We start from the raw sequence: 20,820 nt of genomic DNA, 5'->3' as shown, positions 1-20,820 counted from the left end.
ATGTGACCTTGGCCTTTCCCAAACTTTCTGATTTTGTGGAGTTTTCCCCCTTTATATCCCAGGGGCTCAACTGTTATGGAGTGGGTGTGGTAGTTCTGAGCAGTATTGAGATCTAAAGTGGGGAAAGATAGGGTCAAATTAATAATAACAAACTGGGGCATCTCTCCTGGGGGGAATTATGATGGAGGGCAAGGTCAGCAAACTATAACTTTGGGTCAAATCTTTCCTGTGACCCAAAGCTAGTCTGCTGCCTGTTTCTGAAAAACTTGTGAGTTAAGAATGGTTTTGTCTTTTTCTTTTTTTTTGAGATAAGGTGTTCCTATGTAGTTCAAGCAGGCCTTGAACTTACTATGTAGCTCAGACAGGGTTTGAATTTGCAGTGATCTTCCTGCCTCAGCCTCCTGAGTGTTGGGATTACAGGTGTGCATCACCATGCCCAGCTTGGTTTTCATGTTTTTAAATGATTGAAAAAGTCAAGCTGGGGATTTAGCTCAGTGGTTCCAGCACCTGCCTCACAAGCGCAAGGTCCCGAGTTCGATCCCCGGTACCAAAAAAAAAAAGACTTTGAAAAAGTCAAAATGAGAATAATAGGTACATGAAAATAAAAATTCAGGGTGTTATGGCTTATATCTAGATGTCCCCCTAATGCCTCATATGCTCATAGGTGGGGGTTTTGGGAGGTGACTGGATCATAGGAGTGTGATACTGGATTAGTCCATTTATGAGTTTACAGCTGGGTGTGATATTGAGAGGTGAAGTCTGATGGGAAAAGGTGGGTGTGGTGGGAAGGGAATTATATATCCTCACTCCTCCCTTAATCAGTGCTGCTTCCTGCCTGCCTTGCAATGAGCTCTTTCTCCTCTGTCATGTGCCTCTGCCATGCTGCCCTGCCCTGGAGCCAGCCAACTATGGACTGAAACCTCTACAAACAGTGAGCCAAAATAAACCTTTCTACTTTAATTAAAGCCAAGAGTTTGCTTAGATATCTGGGACCTTTCTACTTTAAATTGTATTATGTCTCAGCAAGGAGAAAGTAAGTAGGACACAGGGTTTGTAAATAAAGTTTTATTAGAACACAGCCATGCATATTCATCTCCTTTTTTTTTTTTTTTGAGAAGGGTCTCACTATGCAAGATTGTTTTTTTGGCGGGGGGGCGGTTTGGGGATCGAACTCGGAACCTTGAACTTGCAAGGCAGGTGGCAGAACCACTGAGCTAAATCCCCGGCCCAACAGGGTCTCACTATGTAGTTCAGGCTAGTCTTGAAATCACTGTGTAGCCCAGGCTGGCCTCCAACTCACCAAGATCCTCCCGCTTAGTGCTAGGATCACAGGTATGTGCCATCACATCTGGGTTATTTAGATATTATTGCTTTTTTAAAAAAACTTATTACTTATTATTTGCTTATATTGCTTTTTATTATTGCTTGCTTTTGTACTCTAATGATGGATCTGAATAGTTTGAATGGTCCACAAAACCTGAAATATTTACTTTCTGACTCTATGTAAAAGATTTGTTGTTGGGCATTGTGGTGCACACCTATAATTGCAGCACTCTGGAGGCTGAGGCAGGAGGATCACCATGAGTTTGAGGCCAGTCTGGGCTACATAGTAAGTCCATAGGCCAGCCTCAACTACATAGTGAGAACTTGTCTCAAAAAAACAAAAACAAAAACAAAAAAAACCTTTGTTGAACCCTGGTTTAGATAAAGATTCTCTCAAGGTGGAAGGGGGAGAATTGTAGAACTGAGGAATGTATAGATATTATTGATCTTGGACAAAGAATGAGCCCTGTCTTCCCATTCCTTCACTATGCCAGGTCCCAGAGGATAAAGAATAAATATTTAGTAATAAATAAAATAACTTTCAGAGCTATTGATGTTGCTCAGTGGTAGAGCATGTGCTTAGCATGCATGAGGTTCTGAGTTCAATTTCCAGCACAAAAACAAAACAAACAAACCCTCCCAATTTGTTTGGATGAAGAGGGGTGATCTCCTTTCTCATTAGAGGTGTGTATCCATATGGGTGGTCTGGTGTAAAGTACAGCCATGGGAGTGGCCAAAAGAATTTTATAAGGCTAAACAAATCGGCTTGGCAGTTCTTTCTCCAGAATTCCTTTTGTAGACACAGTTCCCCGACCTGGAATGGGTGTTTTAACCTGCAGTCCAATATTGGCCTGGAAGTTACTGAGGACCATTTTGTACATGTATCATAATAATCAGATCATATCATAATAATCAGAGGTGGCTCAGCTATTGAAGGATGTTTTGTTGCAAAATTTCCTCAGTCTTTGATTTGCAATCTATTTGCCAGTTTTAGGAATGATGCAGAGTTATAGGGATGATTTTATGTAACTAAAATTTGATATTCAAAAATTTTTTTAGTTTTTTTTTTTTTAATAGTTTTTGTTGTTTTGAGACAGGGTCTCACTATGTATTTCAGGCTGGCCTTGAACTCACTATGTAGCCCAGGCTGGCCTCAAACTCACACTGATCATCCTGCCTCAGCCTCCTGAGTGCTAGAATTATAGATGTGCGCCACTAATTCTGCCAGATATTAAAAAAAATTTTTTTTTTTTGAGACAGGCTCTCACTACATAGTTCAGGCTGGCCTTGAACTCACTGTGTAGCCCAGGCTGGGTTTGAACTCACAGTGCTCCTCCTGCTTCTGCCTCCTGAGTGCTGGGATTATAGGCATGTGCCACCAAGCCCAGCCTAGATATTTAAATTTTTATAATATGTTGGAAAGTTCCTCTTATAAAATGAGAACCTTAGACTGATATCCACTAAGAGAAATTTCCCAGAGAAGAAGTATCGTCTTTTAAAATCAAAGGTAATTGGGTCAGGGATTTAGCTCAGTAGTTCTGCCACCTGCCTCAAAAGTACAAGGTCTTGAGTTTGATCCCCGGCACCAAAAAAAAAAAAAAAAAAATCAAAAGTAATACTATTTACTTTCTTGCTGGAGAAATCCCTTGAGCCATTCAGAGAATGCTGTAGTTATTTCATCAAACCACCCCAAAATTCAAGGGCTTTTAAAAAAAAAGACAATATATTATTCTCCTGATTCTGTGGGTCAGAAATGAAGTCCAGGGCTGGGGATTTAGCTCAGTGGTTCCGGTGCCTGCCTTGAAAGCACAAGGACCCAAGTTCCATCCCTGGTACCAAAAGAAGAAGAAATGAAGTCCACATCTGGTGCTTCTGTTCCCCATGACAATGGCTGAAGTCATTGTTTATCCAGTTGCTCGGCTCAATGCCTGAATCATTTAGGCCTGAAGTTTCAGATCCTGGAAGTAAGATAAGTTCAAGAGTTATAGGGCCGGGGATTTAGCTCAGTGGCTTCGCCACCTGCTGCGCAAGGGCAAGGACTCAAGTTCGATCCCTGGTACAAAAAAAAAAAAAGGAGTTATAATCATCTCCTGAATAAGGTAAGATTTAAAGACCAGAGACATTTACTTTCCAGGCAGAATGTCAGTAGAGATCAAGAGTGAGTAAAAGAGGCTGTGATCTAACAAGATGCATCAGAAGAAGAAACCATAGACCTTGAAAGACTAAAACGAAACCAAATTCTATGAAAAACAAGCCACAGATGCCTGGGACACATTTCAATTTCTAGAAATATGGTGTAGTGATAGAAAGAGAGTGAGTTTTGGAGTCAGATGTTCTAGTTTCAAGTTCTGGCTTTGTGTTTAACAGCTATGCTATCTGGGACGAGTCACACGCCTCTCTATGCATCAGTTTACTCTCCCTGAAATCCATAATGAGGCTGCTTTAGAGGCTTTTTGCAAAGATTAATACATAGAGATGTGCTGTATTTTAATCATAACACACTGCAATTATACAATTCTTGACAGGAAATTTAGAAATACTTGCTATTTTGGCAGCCTCCAACTCATCCTAACCGGTATTTGGTGAACATCTTTTATGTAATGCTCACCACACATCAATGTTATTGTCAAAACTGCTTAGTATTTTTATTTTTTTAATGTGGAAATTTCAAATATACTCAAAAGTAGAAGCCTGGTATGGCGGTTCAAGTCTGTAATCCCAGCACTCTGGGAAGCTGAGGCAGGATGATTGCAAATTCAACCTCAGCCTGAGCAATTTAGCAACTTAGTGAGAGATCCTGTCTCAAAATAAAAACAAATAAAAAAGGCCAGAGATGTAGCTCCATGCAAAGGCTCTGCATTTGTTCCCTAGTACTGGAGGTGGCGGGAAGTAGAAAGAATACCCTGATGCTTCTCAAGCTTCACTGTTCCTATGATCACCCAGGGATTTTGTTCAACTGCAGATTCTGAGCCAGCAGTTCTGAGAGGGCCTGAGACTGCATTTCTCAAAGCTCTCAGATGACATTCAGGCTGCTGATCTGCTGGTATTTTGAGTAGCAAGGCTATAACTTCCAAGTACCATAACGCAGATTCAACAATTACTAACTGTTGACAAATTTTGTTTCCAACTTTTTATTCATTCCCCTCTTCCCAGATCATTTTTTTAGGAGTATATTCTTTTATTGGTTTTTGTTCATACATTTTAAGTTTCAACTTTCAATAATAAAATTTAATAAATTTGATTCCATAATCATAAAAATTTGCTATACACATTATTTACATGTTGCCCAAGTCTACAGTCATACAAAACATTGCAAGGATCGAACTGATTCTATGCATGGTTCCGTCACACAGGAGGGAGCTGATTAATATACATTCAAATACTAAATTATTGATATGCACAGTGTATTTGGCACTGTTCATTAATATTAAACATCTGTTCAGAGACAGGCATTCTTTAGCCTTTGTCACAATAGATCATACCTCGCTATTCACATTAAAACCAGCCTTTCGACTTTAGAGCACTAGCCCATCAGCTTTAAGAAGTAAACCACAACTTGAATTGGGAATAGAATTCAAATCCTCCCTTCTTGCCCTGCTCCATCCATGTAGAGGGCTAGATTTGGTGATTTTCCCATTGTGGGGAATGTTAAGAAGAAACAATTTAAAGACAACACCCTCGATACACATAAAGACATACGCTTTTCTTTACAATGATCAATTCTGAGCTCTGACGATGGAGAGGTTGTGAGGATTTTGCCAAGAATTTTGGAACAAGCAATGCTGTTCAAATCATAGACTGCACTAGCCGGCACACCATGTGAGAAAGTTCTGAAAAGGACCTACCTGAACGTGTCCCAAGTCTCTTCTCAGACTACAGCAGATTGAGAAATGGACTACAGCTTTATTTTGACAAACATACAGTACTATGAAAGAAGAGAAAAGTAAAAATTTCAAATACTCAATCTTGTGGAGATTTTGGCTACATCCCAATAGGTAATTTAGTTAACTAATTCTATTTTAACAAACATTAACTCCCTTTTTCAATTGGGCCCATTAAATTTATTAAAGCTGCACATACTGCATATTTATAAATGACAATTATATTGTCTGTCATACAAAAGACTTAAGTAAAATAATACTCAGTAGGACATGAATCACAGCACAGAACAACAGAAATAGAAAATTTCTAATAGTTTAGATATGCTGAGGCTTCACACAGAAGTTGGAAATAAATTAAGAGTTAAAAAAATACAAAGAACTATGAAGTGCAAAGTAATGTCACTGTACCAAAATTTAGTTTAATCATTTTAATTTCAAGTGTAATTTTAAAATCATAAATGGAGTTTTTAAATCCAAAGTCAAAACATTTATTCTTCACCGCTTTAGAATCTGACAAGCAATTCCAAACCATGCCTTCCAAATCCAGTCTTGTTTACTACTTTCCAGACTTCTCAGTTTGTAGGCTACTCCACTCTCAGTGTACGGTTCTGGATGACTAGAGGCTTGGGGTCAGGACAATAATCTGAAAACAGTCCATCCAATATGAAGAATGTGTCTGTCCGAGGGTCAGCAGTGAGGGAAAATATACTAAACACCTACCAAGAAGTGACTGATTAATTTTTAAAGTAACAGAACCAGAGCTGTTCTCTGTCACAAAAGAGAATGTGTACGATTAATTTAAATTATTTTTGTAGATTTTGGTAATATTTTATTTCCTACACAGGCCTCAATCTTCCTTACTCTTTTATGCAAAATCTCAACAGGGTTTGATGAATAAACCCCAGGTGTTATTCCAAAGAGAAACAAGTTGATTTTGAGAGAAAATGCTGTTCTGACTTCTTTTAAATGCTCAAAACAATTAATGGAAATATTCTACTAACTTTGGGTGCTATATAACATACAACTCACCAAACAAAAAAAGAAATTAAAAACTTCCTTTTTTAAGGAAAATTTTCACCTTTACTTTTTTTGTTTTCTTTTGTTTTTTGGTACTGGGATCGAACTCGGGTCTTTGCACTTGTGCAGCAGGCATTGAAACTACTAAACTAAATCCCTGGCCTTCACCTTTACTTTTAATATTACAACCTACTCATTTTTGGTTTTGACTGCCTAATTCAATATTTAAATTTTTACAACTTTGCATTTCAGTATAGGAAGAGCTCTTTTTCAAATGTTCTTCACAACACAAAGACCCCAGAGAGACATTCTCAAGTTGCATTGTTTGACTACAGTGAAGTCCAAAACGATCATGGACGGATGTGTGAACCTGGGTGCTCCCAACCCCACTCCTCGGGAACTCCCTCAAATGAGAAGACTTCCATTTATTAAGTTCTTATATTATTCTTAAAAATTAAAATTTAGTCACTAGGAAAGACTGAACAAAATCATTCTGTTCTCCCCAAACAGCTCTGATCCATCCCTCTACTCCCCACAGAAACAGGAAAGTGGCAGGGCCTGAAGACTTCAAATCTGAAATCTCAACTTCTAGAAGACGGCTGCTCTTTGCTCCAAGTTGTAGGTTTATGTATTCTGTTCTCCAATACTTACCCCACTGATAAGTTTACTTCCTTCCACACACACACACGCATACACACACTCACTCATCTGAAGTAAGAGACTTTTTTGTGTTTGCTGATAAATTATGAGGAATAGGAACGAGGTGTAGACAGGGTTTCGCAGGTGTCTACAAACATCAGAGTCCCTCAGGTCCGCTTCTCCTGAAGCCCGGAAAAAGCAACCAGGGATCACTACTTCCCCATGCGCTGCTCTCAGGCTGTGTTCTGGCGGAGGGCAGAGAAAAAGTCCTCATAACTGATGTTTACGTGGGAAGGCAAAGAGACAATCTCAGTCAGTCTGATTGGCCAGGGAAGAAAGCCTAATGTGCTGTCCACAGGACCAAACTTCAATATTAAATCAGGATCGGGGAAGTAATTGAAACTAATCAAACTGTCCAACATGTCCACGTCCAGGTCCTCGGGCCTCTGTGCTGCCGGGCCACCAGCCGGCAGAAGTCCTGAGCGGCTCGCACGATGTGGGCTTTCCCATCCTTTGGGGACAGCACCTTCACTGCCAAGTGGTAATTTAAAACTTGATCATTTTTGTCATTACTATTTGCAAACTCTGATGAGTAGTTGGAACAATCTAGGCCCAGAAGTTCCTGCTGTTGTTTTTAAATTTCATCCATCAGTCTGGAATTATTTCTTTTGAAAATACCTCACCCTGGCCGCTACCTTCCCCGCCCAGCGCTGCGCCCTGCGGTACCTGCTTTTCCCAGATAATTTTGAAGTCTCAAATATTTTACCATTATATCATATTCCATCATATATCTTTAAAAATTTTTAAATTAATTTAAAATCAGACTCTGGATTTTGAGGAAACAAATATTAGTTGATATACAATCAGCATTTATTGTGCTCTGCTTTTTCTTTTAAAAAATTTTTACGTTTTATTTTATTTTATTTTTTTGGTACCAGGGATCAAACTCAGGACCCCGTGCTTGCAAGGCAGGTGGTGGAACCACTGAGCCAAACCCCCAGCCCCACAATTTTTACCTTTTTAAATTGACACAATTGTACACATATATGGGATAAATGCAATATTTTGATATATTTGTACTTTGTGTGAATTGTGGGTATCTTTTTTTTTTTTTGGTATCAGGAATTGAACTCGGGACCTTGCACTTGTGAGGCAGGCAGCGGCACCACTGAGCTAAATTCCAGGCCCTAACAGTGATTGCTTACTATCATCCAATATCCAGTCAGTGTTCTTTTGATTGTTTGCTCCATAACAGTTTTTATTGTGATTTGTTAATTTGCCTCTTGTTTTGGTTTTTTTTTTTGGTTTTTTTGAGACAAGGTCTCTCTATGTAGTCAGGCTGGCCTTGAACTCACTATGTAGGCCAGGCTGGCCTCAAACTTGCAGCATCCACTTGTCTCAGGCTCCTGAGTGCTGGGATTATGGGCATGTGCTACCATGCCCAGCATAATTTGCTTCTTCAGTCTTTTTTAATCTAAACATTCTCCTTTCAGGTTTTTCTTTTCTTTTTTTTTCTTTTTAAAGAAATTAGGTATTCTGTAGAGTTTTCTACACACTGGATTTTTTTTCTTTGAGACAGGTCTTACCATGTAGTTAAGATTGGCCTTAAACTCACTATGTAGCCCAAGCTGGCCTCAAACTCATGGCAATCTTCCTGCTTCAGCCACCCAAGTGTTGGGATTAAAAGTGTGAGTCACCGTCCCCAGTTTTCTTTTTATGAAACTGGGGCCTGAACTTAGGACCTCGCACATGTTAGACAAACAAGCACTCTACCACTGAGGTACATCCAGAGTCCTCTCTTGTAGTTCCTATAAATTAATATTTAGTTTCAGAGCCTTAATCAAATTCAGTTATTATTATTAAATTATTATTATTTTTTTAAATTTTGTGGTGCTGAGGATTGAACCCAGGGCCTTGGCATATACTGTACTAGTAGGCAAGCCCTCTATAACTGAGCTATATCTTCTGCCCTCAGGTTTGATTTTCTTTTCTTTATTTTTTATTGGGTATAATTGGTAGAATCTTATATATTTAAGGTATATAACATCATGTTTTGAGATACATATACAATGTAAAATGATTACTACAATCAAACTATTTAACATACACATAACATCAAATACTAATAGAAATTCTTAATTTCTTCTACTTAGAAACATTTATAACAGCACAAGTCAAAAAACTGGGTTTTTTTTCAGTGCTGGGGATTGAACCCATACATTCTAGGCAGCAACTATTCTACCACTGAGCTACATCCCCAGCAAAGAGAAAGCAAACCCTCATTTTTTTGTTTGTGTGAGACATGGTCTCACTTTGTAGTTCAGTCTGGCCTTGAACTCACTATGTAGCCTAGGCTGGCCTTGAACTTGCACTGATACTCTCAGCCTCTTGAGTGTCCAGATCATAGGCATGTGCCATCATACCTGGCTAATCAAAAAGAAAAACAAGGTTGCCAGGCATGGTGGTGCATGCCTGTAATCCCAGCACTTGGGAGGCAAAGGCAAGAGAGGATTGCTGTATATTTTGAGGCCAGCCTGGGTTCCATAGTGAGTTCAAGTCCAGCCTGAACTACCAAGCAAGAACCAGTCTCAAAAAACCAAAAGACATTTCTCTTGTTGTTTTTGCTACCTTGTGCATGCCATGTTGTTTCTCTGCTGCGATGCCCCTCTGCCATCCACTCTGACTTGGAGCCAGCCCATTATGGACTGAAACCTCTCCAAACTGTAAACTAAATAAACCTTTTCCCTCTAAAACAAAAACAGAAACAAAAACAAAAAACCAAAAACCAACCAAACAAAAAAGCACCCCCCAAAAGAAAGAAAAACAAGGTGAGCATCCTACTCCCAGAGATTGATTAAAACAGTTAAGCGAACACCATTCTAGACAACTTAATATCTCTATACATTACTCTAGTTTTTAAAATAAAAACATGGCATGGGCTGGGGATTTAGCTCAGTGGTGCTGCAGCCTGGCTTGAAAGCACAAGGTCCTGAGTTTGATCCCCAAGAATAAATAAATAAAATAAAAACATGGCAAAGGCATATGTTTTCTCCCTCTTTCTTTCTTTCTTTCTTTCTTTCTTTCTTTCTTTCTTTCTTTCTTTCTTTCTTTCTTTCTTTCTTTTTGAGATAGGGTCTTCCTATGTAGTTCAGGCTGGCTTTGAATCCACTACATAGCTCAGGCTGGCCTTGAACTCATGGTGATCCTCCTACTTCAGTCTCCCAAAAGCTGAGATTACAGGCATGTGCCACATCATATACTGTATACTGTTTTATAACCTGCTGTTTCACATAACGGAGTCTAGTGGGCACCTTTTCACCTCAATAAATTCATGCCAACATCATGATCTTGTAATGATATAATTAGTAACTCTTAGCCCGGTGTGGTGCCACGCCTCTGTAATCTCAGCACTTAGGAAGAAAAGGCAGCAAGATTGCAAGTTTAAGTCCTGCCTGGGCAATTCATCGAGATTCTATCTCAAAATAAAAATAAATAAATAAAATTAAAAGGGCTGGTTATATATCTCAGTGCAAAGGTCCTGGGTTCCATGCCAAAAAATTTTAAAACCTACAAAATTCTTTTTTTTCCCTAACAATCCCCTCCCACTTACACTCCCCTTCCCTCGGGTTTAATTATTTTGGGCAAGGATACTTCATACATGGTCCTGTGCATGTCCATCAGGAGTAACATAATGTCTAGTTGTCTTTCCCTCTATAACTTTTTTTTTTTTGAGACAGGGTCTCACTTTGTAGTTCAGGCTGGCCTTGAACTATGTAGCTCAAACTGGCCTCGAACTCGAGGCAATCCTCCTGCCTCTGCCTCCCAAGTGCTGGGATTACAGGCGTGAGCCACCACACCCAGCCCCTCCATAACTTTTTAAATCATCTCTCCCAGCCACGTAATCTGTGACTGGAGTGTGCTGCCACTGAGTGGTAACAGCATGTCATGGCCACAGGTTCAAATGGTGCAATCCTGGGAAGTGAGACTTGTCATCTTCATTGAACCTACAATAAATTAGTACAATCCTTAGACATGACACTTGAAAACTACTTGTAAAATAAAGGAATCCAGTGTCTTTATTTATTTTGCAGTACTAAGGGTTGAACACAGGGCCTTACCACTGAACTACATCCACAGCCCTTTTAAATTTATTTTTTATTTTGAGACAGGCTCTCACGAAGATGCCAAATTGCCCAGACTGAGCTTGAATTTGAGATCCTCCTGCCTCAGCCTCTCATAGTGCTGATATTACGGGTGTGCACCATCACGATTGGATTTTATGTGGATTTATAATTAGCACATTATAATAGGTACAACTTGAGCCCAAGAACCTTATATTCATGATCTCATTTAATTTTCACATCCAGAAATATTAAATCATTGTGTTCATGGTAAAATAAGGGTGGAATTTAACATCAACAATTGTTCTTTTAGGTGAGCATGATGGTACATATCATAATCCCAGCACTGTGGGAGGTTGAGGCAGGCAGATCAAAAGTTTGAATCCAACCTAGCCAACTTAGTGACTTAGAAAGACCCAGTCTCAAAATAAAAAAACGGCTGGGACTGTAGCTCAGTGTGAAAGTGTGAAGGCCCAGGGTTCAATTCCCAATATTGCCAAAAAAATTTTCTCTTACCTATTTCTTACTGCCTTCCCTTTGGATCTGTATTGGGCTCACCCACCTTTCCTCCCCTGTCCTCTAAACTTACAACTGTCCTGGTATTTTTCTCTTTATCCTATGAGATTTCCTTTATTTCCATTTATGCTCCATCCACCTCTGCCCTGGGCTTTTGTTTCCCATCACCAGGTTTCCTGAACTACTTACTGGCTTCCACTTGAGTTCAGCCCCATTTACTCTTCTTGCTTCTTCTGTATTTTGCTTTTTTGGGAGACAGGTTGAGACAGGCCTTGCTATGTAGTTCAGGCTGGCCTTGAACTCACTATGGAGCCCAGGCAGTCCTTGAACTCACAGTGATCCTCCTGCCTCAACCTCCCAAGGGCTAGGAGTACAGGCATGCACCACCACACCTGGTAAGACTCCCAATGTTGTTATTCCCTGAGAGTTTCAATTTTCCCCTTAGTATCTTAACTCCATCCTACCTCAGCAAGTAGCACCTGCATTAGGATTTCTCTTTTCAAACACCAGTACTGCACAAAAAGGAGATGTCTCTTTAAAACACCTAGCTGAGTTGGGCATGTGGCACATGCCTATAATTCCAGAATGCTGGGAAGCTGAGGCAGGAGGATAGCAAGTTTGAGTCCAACATGGGCAACTTCACAATTTATTGAGACTCTCTCTCAAAATTAAAAATAAAAGGGCTGGGGATGTAACTCAGTTTGAAGGTCCTGTGTTCCATCCCCAGTACTGGAGAAAAAAAATCCTGTGGATTCTTCAAACAATATCCTTGGCCAGGTGTGGTGGCTCATGCCTGTAATCCCAGAACTTGGGAGGCTGAGGCAGGAGGATCACTAGGAGTTTGAGGCCACCTTGTGCTACAAAGTGAGTTCATGGTGCCTGCCTCGCAAGCGCAAGGTCCCGAGTTTGATCCCTGGTACCAAAAAAAAAAAACCACAACACACACAAAGTGAGTTCAAGGCCTGAACTGCACAGAGAAACTGTCTCAAAAAGACAAAAAAAAAAAATCCAGGTTTCCAAGAACTTTTCACCGTCTATCACAGCCACCCAACTCCAAGGCAGTAATAGCTTTTTTTTCCTTTTCTTTATATTTTATTCTCCATTTCTTTCTTCTGGAGATTGAACCCAGGGCCTCCTGTTTTTATTCTGTGATGGTCTCAATAAGTTGCCCTAGGTAGCCTTGAACTTGAGTTCCTCCTGCTTGAGCTCCCTGAGTAGCTGAGACAATGTACGGCTTGTGCCACCATGCTCATGGCAACAATATCTTTCTGATTTAGTGCTGAGGATGGATGCTAGGGTTCCATGCTCACTAGGTAAGTACTCTACCATTGAGCCACATCGCCAGCCCAGAAACATATACACAATTATACATAAAAAGCAAAGTTTATTGAGCTCCTACTGTGTACCAGGCTGGGCTTATCCACACAGTTTCTGGCTCCTGTTTTAAGAGTCTTGTCTGGGAGACCAACATTTGACCAACTGGCCATGAGGCTTGGTATAATAGATATTGGGAAATGGAAAGAAAATGTTCAAATGGGAAGGGAAACAAGGGAGGTGGGAGGGAGAAAGGAAGGAACAAGGAAAAAAAGTGAAAATAGAAGGAAAAAATGGAAACAAAGCTTTTGTACATGGGGAAGGGGGGGAATGGGAAAAAAATGAGGCAGGATGTATAGTGTACAAGTGCAAATTCTCTATGATGAGTGTTATTATGTATACCTAAAATGTACAAATAAATGCTTTGATATTAAAAAGCGAGGAGGAGAAGGGACTTGCATGGAGCCTGGAGCAAAGGTCAGCTTTTAAGAAGTGCACAATCCCAGTGCCAGCATGTATATAACTGGTAGCAAGGATGGCTGCATTAAATTATGGGATGGTGTTTCAAATAGATGTATCACAACTTTTGAGAAAGCACATGATGGTGCTGAAGTCTGTTCTGCCATTTTTTCCAAAAACTCTAAATATATTCTGTCAAGTGGGAAAGACTCTGTAGCTAAACTTTGGGAGATATCAACAGGACAAACGCTGGTCAGATACACAGGTGCAGGTCTGAGTGGACAGCAGGTGTACTGGATGCAGGCCATTTTTAACCACGTGGAGGACTATGTGCTGCTGCCTGATGAAAGAACAATCAACCTCTGCTTCTGGGACTTGAGGACAGTGGAGCAGAGAAACCTCCTCTCCCTGGGGCACAACAACATCGTGTGCTGCATCGTGCACTCACCCACCAATACTTGCTTTATGACGTGCAGTGATGGCTTCAGAGTGCGGTTTTGGTACTGAAGATCAACCATCAACTGAGCCACTTTCACTGATAGGTTCTTGTCTTAAGGACTCTGACCCTCTCCCTGTGTCCTGTCACCAGTTGCACAGTTGTGTTGCCGCCTCTGTCTATATCCTTGGATTGCACAAAAGAATCTTTTTTTTTACCTTGATGTAGAATCATGGTGGAAAAGGTTGAAAACAGATCTGTGCTGTTCTGCATTCACTGATTATTACAGTGTGATTTTTATCAGTTTTTAAAAATACAAGACTTGCCATTTCTTTTGAATCTCTGATTACTTGGAAAAAAATAAAATATTAAAGTGCTTTCTAGATCTCAAAAAAAAAAAAAAAAGAAGTTGCCTTGCCTCCCTTTTCCTCTAGCCAACCAGTTAGCCTCTGAAGAGGCAATCTCAGCTACCAGTTAATTTTTTGTGTAACTTTGAGATAATCACTTTATATATTATAGACATGCATGTTTGTTTTTTCTTCACATAAATTATAGAACACTATAATCTGTAATTTGAATTTTTTTCATATATTTAATGATAATACCTAACACTTACATAGCATTATGCCAGGCACTAGTCTAAGCACTTTATATATAGCAACTCATTTAATCTTCACAACTCTTGGGAGGAAACTGAGGTTGGGGTTTGAGCCCAGGCACACTGGCACAAGTGTTACCCTTTGTTTGTTTCGAGATAGGGTTTTACTATGTAGTTTAGGCTGGCCTCAAACTCGGCAATCCTCCTGCTTCAGCCTCCTGAGTGCTGAGATTATAGATGTGCACCACTACGCCTGCCTCTAGCTGTTACTCGTTCTCATTCTTTATTTCACCTTATGATTCCCTTCATTTGGTGCACCACAATTTAGTTAAAACTAGTCCCTCATTGGTGGATATGTAAGTTGATTTCATCTTTTTCTATACAGGGACAATGGCAAGTGCTCTACCACTGAGCTATATGCCCAACCTCAGCCTCTTCCTATTGGGAGTGCTCTTAGATTGCAATGTTCATTAGCATTTTCATTAATACAGAAAGTCTCTAATTATCAAATTAGAAAATTTCACAAATCCCTAGGTAGGTTTCAAATTCAAATTTCTAAAGTATTTTTAATAGTTTTTTAAAAAGCCATCTCCAGGCCGGGGATTTAGCTCAGTGGTTTTGCTGCCTGCTGCACAAGCACAAGGACCCAAGTTCGATCCCCGGTACCACACACACACAAAAAAGCCATCTCTTTTTCTAACAGGGTTATGAACCAACACATAGTTTTATGTGGTTCCCCATTTGCTGTTGCATTGGATAAAAAATTGGGGTATGGTTTGTAGTCCAAGGTCAGCCAGCCTGGACAACTCAGGAAAGCAGAGAGCATAGTTACAAATGGCCACTTCAGAGATGGGGCTGCAGCCTTCGTTTCCTGTTCTGCTAATGGCTCAGTCACACATGGCCCAGAGATTCGTGGCATCCATTCTGCCACAAGAGACCCACAGCTTTCACCCTACCTCCCAGGCCTGGCATACTCCTCTGGCTTTCTTTGAAATGCAAATCCATTCATCTCCGTCTCTAGTTTAGCAACCCTCCCAACTCTAGCTGGCACACAAGGCCCTTCCCATTGGGTCCCCTGTGTACCAGCTCTTCCTTGTCGCACCCCTTCCTGTATCCTGTGCTCCACCCAACTTTTCTTTCTCTATGGGGACTGTGTTTCTTTTGCCTCTGTGATTCTGCACACATATTTTTCCCTGCCTGGGGCACATTCTTCCCTTGCCTGTTTTCTTTCTATTTTTTTCAAGACCTAGCTCCACCATAAAATATTTCAGTCTCCTGGTCAGAATTAGTTGCTCCCCCTTTTTAAGTTCTAAACTGCATGGCTGCATGCACTTGTATCCCACACTTCTATTCAATCCTTTATTAGTGTTGGCTGTCTATGTGTCTGGCCTCTGTGCCTTTGAGCTCCCTTGGGCAGAGTCACATCTCTTTCCTTCCTTTCTCTGGCATTGCCTTGAATAGGGCTTGGCATAGGGTAGACTTGGGTGCCTGATGAAAGAATTAATAACACAAATTGCCCTTTTGAGAGGGGCAGGCATTTGGTATAGAGATGGTGTGTGGAAATGCACATTAATCATTCAAAAAACTGTAGTGTTTTTTTTTGTTTTTTTTTTTCCAGTACCAGAGATTGAACTTGGGACCTTGAGCTTGCGAGGCGGGCACCAGTGTAGTGTGTTTTATTATTGCTGTTAATGGTCCTATTGTTGATAGAGATGTTACCTCCTAAATGGCCTGACCCAGCCAGTTAGTGACTGTTGAACCAGGGAGCAGCAGAATCGTAGTCCACTCTCCTTATTGTGCATATGAGGAAACCAGCTCATGGTGGGTCAGGGTCTTTCAAACTCCATAGCCCAGAGCTCCTGTCTCCTTGAACTGGGTTGTTTTTTCTTGCTGAATAATTACTATCTTTAACTCAGCAATAGTAAAACTCTTTTGAGATTCTATTTTCTGTTTTTTTGTGTGTTTTTTTTGGTACTGGGGATCAAACTCGGGACCTTGCACTTGCAAGGCAGGCAGCGGAACCACTGAGCTAAATCCCCAGCCCCCATCAAACTCTTTTGAATAAAGTATACTCAAAATAATCTTGAAGATAGGTGCAGTGCCTTTCCTTAATCCTAGCTGCTCAGGAGGCTGAAGCAGGAGTATCGTGAGTCTGATGCTAGCCTTGTCAACATAGCAAGACTTTACTTTTTTTTCTTTTGTACTGGGGATTGAACTTGGGACCTTGCGCTTGTGAGGCAGGTGGTGGAACCACTGAGCTAACTCCCCAGCCCTGTATAATTTTGAATATTCGGGGATTTAGCTCAGTGGTTCTGGCACCTACCTTGCAAGCACAAGGTCCTGCGTTCAATCCCCAGTACCAAAATAACAAAAACAAATTTTGAATATTAATTCTATATTGTATTTTTTGAAAGCAGGATTTTGTAAACATTTTAAAGTGAACTATAACATCACTAGTTTAAAAGTGTCTAATAGGTTGGAAATACCAGAATGATTTGAATCTTACTGTCATTTATTTTAAAAATACAGGTTTTTTTTCTTTTTAAATTTGGGATCAAACCCAGGAGCACTCTAACATTGAGCCAGGCCTTTTTATTTGTTATTCATTATTATTAGAATTATTATATTTGCAGTACTGAGGATGAGAGCCCCAGCCCTTTTAATTTTTATTTTATTTGTTTTTGAGACAGGGTCTTGCTATGCAGTTCAGGATGGCCTTGAACTCACTACATAGCCCAGGCTGGCCTCAAACTCTCAGCAATCCTACTGCCTCAGCCTGCCCAATGCTGAGACTACAGGTGTGCACCACCATACCCAGCATGTTTTTTGAGAGTCTCACTAAGTCACTAAATTGCCCTGCCTGGGTTCAAACTTCCAATTCTCCTCCCTCAACTTCCTAAATAGCTAGGACACAGTATTCTTCAAGTGCTCTAGGTCCTCTAGGTGCTAGGACACCAGGCTCGGGCTAGCTTCACAGAATCTTAGCTTAATGTAATTTTTTTCTTGAAAAATCTTTTATTCAGCAGCCTCATATTTGATTGTAATAAAAATACACATATACATTTAAATTTAATATTTTTATTTGCTGTGGCAATAATCCCTTTTACCTTCGGCTCAAGCTTTTACTACAATTGTAATTTTTTTTTGTACCGGGAATCGAACTCAGGGCCTCTCGCTTGCCAGGCTGGCGCTGCATTGCTGAGTTACATCCCCAGGCCCTAATCCCCAGATTGTAATTTGTGCAGTTGATCAAAATTACAAAAGTAACGAGGAAACATTAAATATATCAGAAAACTGATGAACTCAAGCGCTCTGGTTGAGAGCTTACAATACGCGGGCTGAGGCCTGTCCGCACTTCCCCCTCAAAGGCAAGGTGGGCAAAGGCTGGAGAGCCGAGCCCTGTCTGGCACACAGCAGAAGCCTGATCCGGCCGGGGCAAGCCGGAAGAGCTGCAGGGGCAGGGCCTCCAGACAGCACGGTTGCCTGGGACAGCCCTGCGGCCGCTGATTGGCTGCCTGGGGTCAGGTTCTGCCGGAATTCTCTAAGAAAGGATTAAGAGCAAAGGCGCGAGAGGGTTCCAGCAACGGATTAGAGACGGAGGTGCGTTGGAGATGCTCAGAGGAGAGATACCGAAAAACATAGGTATTCTGAAATGGGGAAGGCAATCACACCCAGGTACAGAAAATCATTCTGGAAGATGAATCCTCCAGATCAAACCAAAAATGAGTTGTAGAAAGGGAAGCGACGCCGCTGCTTGACCTGGGGAGCACCCCTTCTTGGGAGCGGTTCCAACAGCCTGAGGGAAGGAGTCAGTGTTGCAGAGGCCAGACCTCTTACAAACCCTCTCTCCCACCTGGAAGAGGAAACCCAGCGTGGGACCTGTGGTTGGGGCCCCAGGGAAGCCACGAGAGGAAGGGAAGGACAGCAACACAGAAACGGGCAGTCCCTGTCCCCAGCATCTTCCCAAACACCATGGGTGAGTGTGTCCTGGTGGCATCTCACCCACAGCCCAGCGCTGAGAAGCGAACCACCCTGCCCGAGGCAGAGAGAGGCCGAACCCTGAACCGTGGGCAGCGCTGAGCCTGCTGGCACGAACCCACCAATCACATCCCTGGAGCCACTGGATGGGCAGAGACTCAATGGAGTTGGTCCAGAGCGGGTGCTTTCCTGTTATTTCCCCAAGTACCCGGAAAAGTCGAGGTAGCAGGAAATCCTACCCACTGCCCACCAACTCGTTGGGGCAAAGGAGACCCTCTGTCAGCCCAGGGATTGTGCCAGGTTCTGTGGTCGGAAAGTGGAGCTTTTGAGACAGGAAATGATTGGGGATCTGAGTGTGAAGGAACAGAGGGGGTCTGCCAGGGTAGAGTGTGTGGCACTATACTGGGCAGAGAGCCCCTGGAGGGAGCATATGGATTTGCCTGGCGGCAAGGGGAATGGGAGTGGGGTCAGTGTTGGAAGTCAACAGGGAGCCAGGTGTCAGGCTGACTTCCACATCCTCCTCTTTCCAAATTCCCTGGGGTGATTGGATCTTGGCACAGAGACAAAGTTCTGCAGTTAACCATGCCCAAAGCATAGCTCTAAGCCAAGGAGGTGGGTCCAGAGGGATCGACAGCCCTCACCACTCCCAGACAGGCAGCTGAGCAGCCCCAAACCGGCCTGGCTGTGCACAAGTGAACTAGGACTACAGCGGGAAGGGAACTGCGTGAACACTCTGGCTATATAGTATAGCGCCGGCATGGGGTTTTCTATGTGTTTTCTTGCTTGTCTGTTCTGGGTTCTTTTTAGACATTTTCTTTTCTTTGGTTCTTGCTTCTATATCAATATTATTATTGCTCTTTTTAAATTTTTTCCCATTATTCTATTTAGGTCTTTCCCTGTCGCTCTGTCTCTTTCGGGTTTTTTTGAGACAGAGTCTCACTACATAGTCCAAACTGGCCTCAAACTTGTGGTAATCCTCCTGCCTCAGCCTCCCAAGTGAGAGTACAGGCATGTGCTCCACACCCAGCTCTCTTTTTAACCTTCTTTTCTCCTTATTTCATTCTCTTCACTCTTCTTCATTTTACCTATTTCTGTCTTCCCTCACTTCTCCACCTTTCATATATGTATGAAATCTGTATATGTACATAAAACAGTAAGAATAGATCAGTGCTTTAACTTGAATGGTACTATTCATAGTCATATTGGAGTAACCCTTAATAGAATTGTGGTTAGAGGATTGAAGCAAAACTAACCACAAATATACTGTTTTGACAAGTTCCAACAACCTCACAGCTTCCTTCAATCTCTAATTACATTTCCCTTCCCTTCATCTCTCCTCCTACCTCCACAAATATTCTCTTAAAACCTCTAAAAAAAAACCCAAACTTCTCTCAGCTGGGGCTTTAGCTCAGTGGCACCGTGCCTGCCTTGCAAGTGCAAGGTCCTGAGTTTGATCCTCAGTACCGCAAAAAAAAAAAAAAGAATAAATAAAAATTAAAAATAAGTAAACATTAAAAAAACTCTCAAAACTAATCCTTTGCTCCAGCTATAAAAAATATTTTCAACAGAATCTGACCTCCTATCTATTCTTTACCTATTAGTATTTTTCTAATCTCCTTCTCCTCCGACTGACTTTTTCCCCTTCCTCTTTCCTTCCCTTTTCCCTCCACATCCCAGACTAATTGCCAATAACAGCATAGTAAAGTCTGTAAGGGGCATGGATGAAAGGGTGAAAGTTCAAAACAAGTTTTAATGTTTATGACTGATGTATGGTTGGCTCTGTTGATGTTGTTACAACCTGTGGAAATGCTCTCCTTACAACACGGTGATGGGGTCCAACCCAATTAAACTGAATATGATGAAGTAACAGACAATACCTCTTGACAAATAAAGCTCAGATCACATCACTGGAAAACAGAGCCTAACTAAAGAGTTTTTTTCTTCTTGTACCCACCCATAAAAAGATTTTCATACCAACAATGAGGTCTCTTCACTCCTTTTTTTAAATTTAATTTTTTAAATTTTTGAGACAAGGTCTCACTACATAGTCCAGGCTGGCTTTGAACTCACTATAGAGTCCAGGCACTGGCCTTGAACCCATGGCAATCCTCCTGCCTCAGCCCCTCAAATGCTGGGATTACAGGCGTGTGCTACTATGGATGGGTTTCTTCACTCTATTTGATCTCAGTCTTCAACACACACACACACAAATGTACACACACACACAAATAGAAACGTGAAAAACAAGGTGACAAAATGCCTCCAAAGGGGGCACTGATATTGACAAAATCAAACACCAAATAGCTGAGCTGCATGAATGATTGAAGAAAAACAAAGAAACAAACAAAGAAACAAAGAAACTTGGTGAGGTCAAAGATGACATAGCCCAAAAGATAGTGCAACTAACAAACTGATCAACATGGTTATAGAAGAAACAAATAAACAATTAGAAGAGCTGTCCAAAACTCTTTTTTTTGTTGTTAAAACTCTTCAAAACATAAATGACCATGAACTGGGGATGTAACTCAGTGGTGCCTC

The 20,820-nt window shown here is 41.3% G+C and overlaps 1 protein-coding gene and 2 pseudogenes across 2 annotated transcripts in view; 2 read left to right on the top strand and 1 right to left on the bottom strand.

Annotated features, from left to right (window-relative positions):
• Positions 1-7,072: 7,072 nt before the first annotated feature.
• On the bottom strand, positions 7,073-11,125 carry LOC101708458 (dehydrodolichyl diphosphate synthase complex subunit NUS1-like; annotated as a pseudogene).
• A 2,199-nt stretch (positions 11,126-13,324) lies between these two features.
• Positions 13,325-13,777, top strand: LOC147825828 (cleavage stimulation factor subunit 1 pseudogene; annotated as a pseudogene).
• Positions 13,778-17,873: 4,096 nt separating this feature from the next.
• Melk (maternal embryonic leucine zipper kinase) overlaps positions 17,874-20,820 on the top strand; it is a 94,622-nt gene continuing 91,675 nt past the window's right edge. The window contains exon 1 of one of the 2 annotated variants that reach the window (XM_087183690.1): positions 17,874-17,979. The gene's annotated coding sequence lies outside the window, so the exon portion shown is untranslated. The remainder of the gene's footprint in view (positions 17,980-20,820) is intronic. The other variant, XM_087183691.1, reaches the window with a different exon arrangement.

This window comes from Heterocephalus glaber, unplaced genomic scaffold (genome assembly GCF_053883595.1).
Source record: "Heterocephalus glaber isolate CG9 unplaced genomic scaffold, H.glaber_assembly_v1.0 deba00001481, whole genome shotgun sequence".
NCBI lineage: Eukaryota > Metazoa > Chordata > Mammalia > Rodentia > Bathyergidae > Heterocephalus > Heterocephalus glaber.
This window is presented reverse-complemented; position numbering and strand designations above follow the sequence as displayed.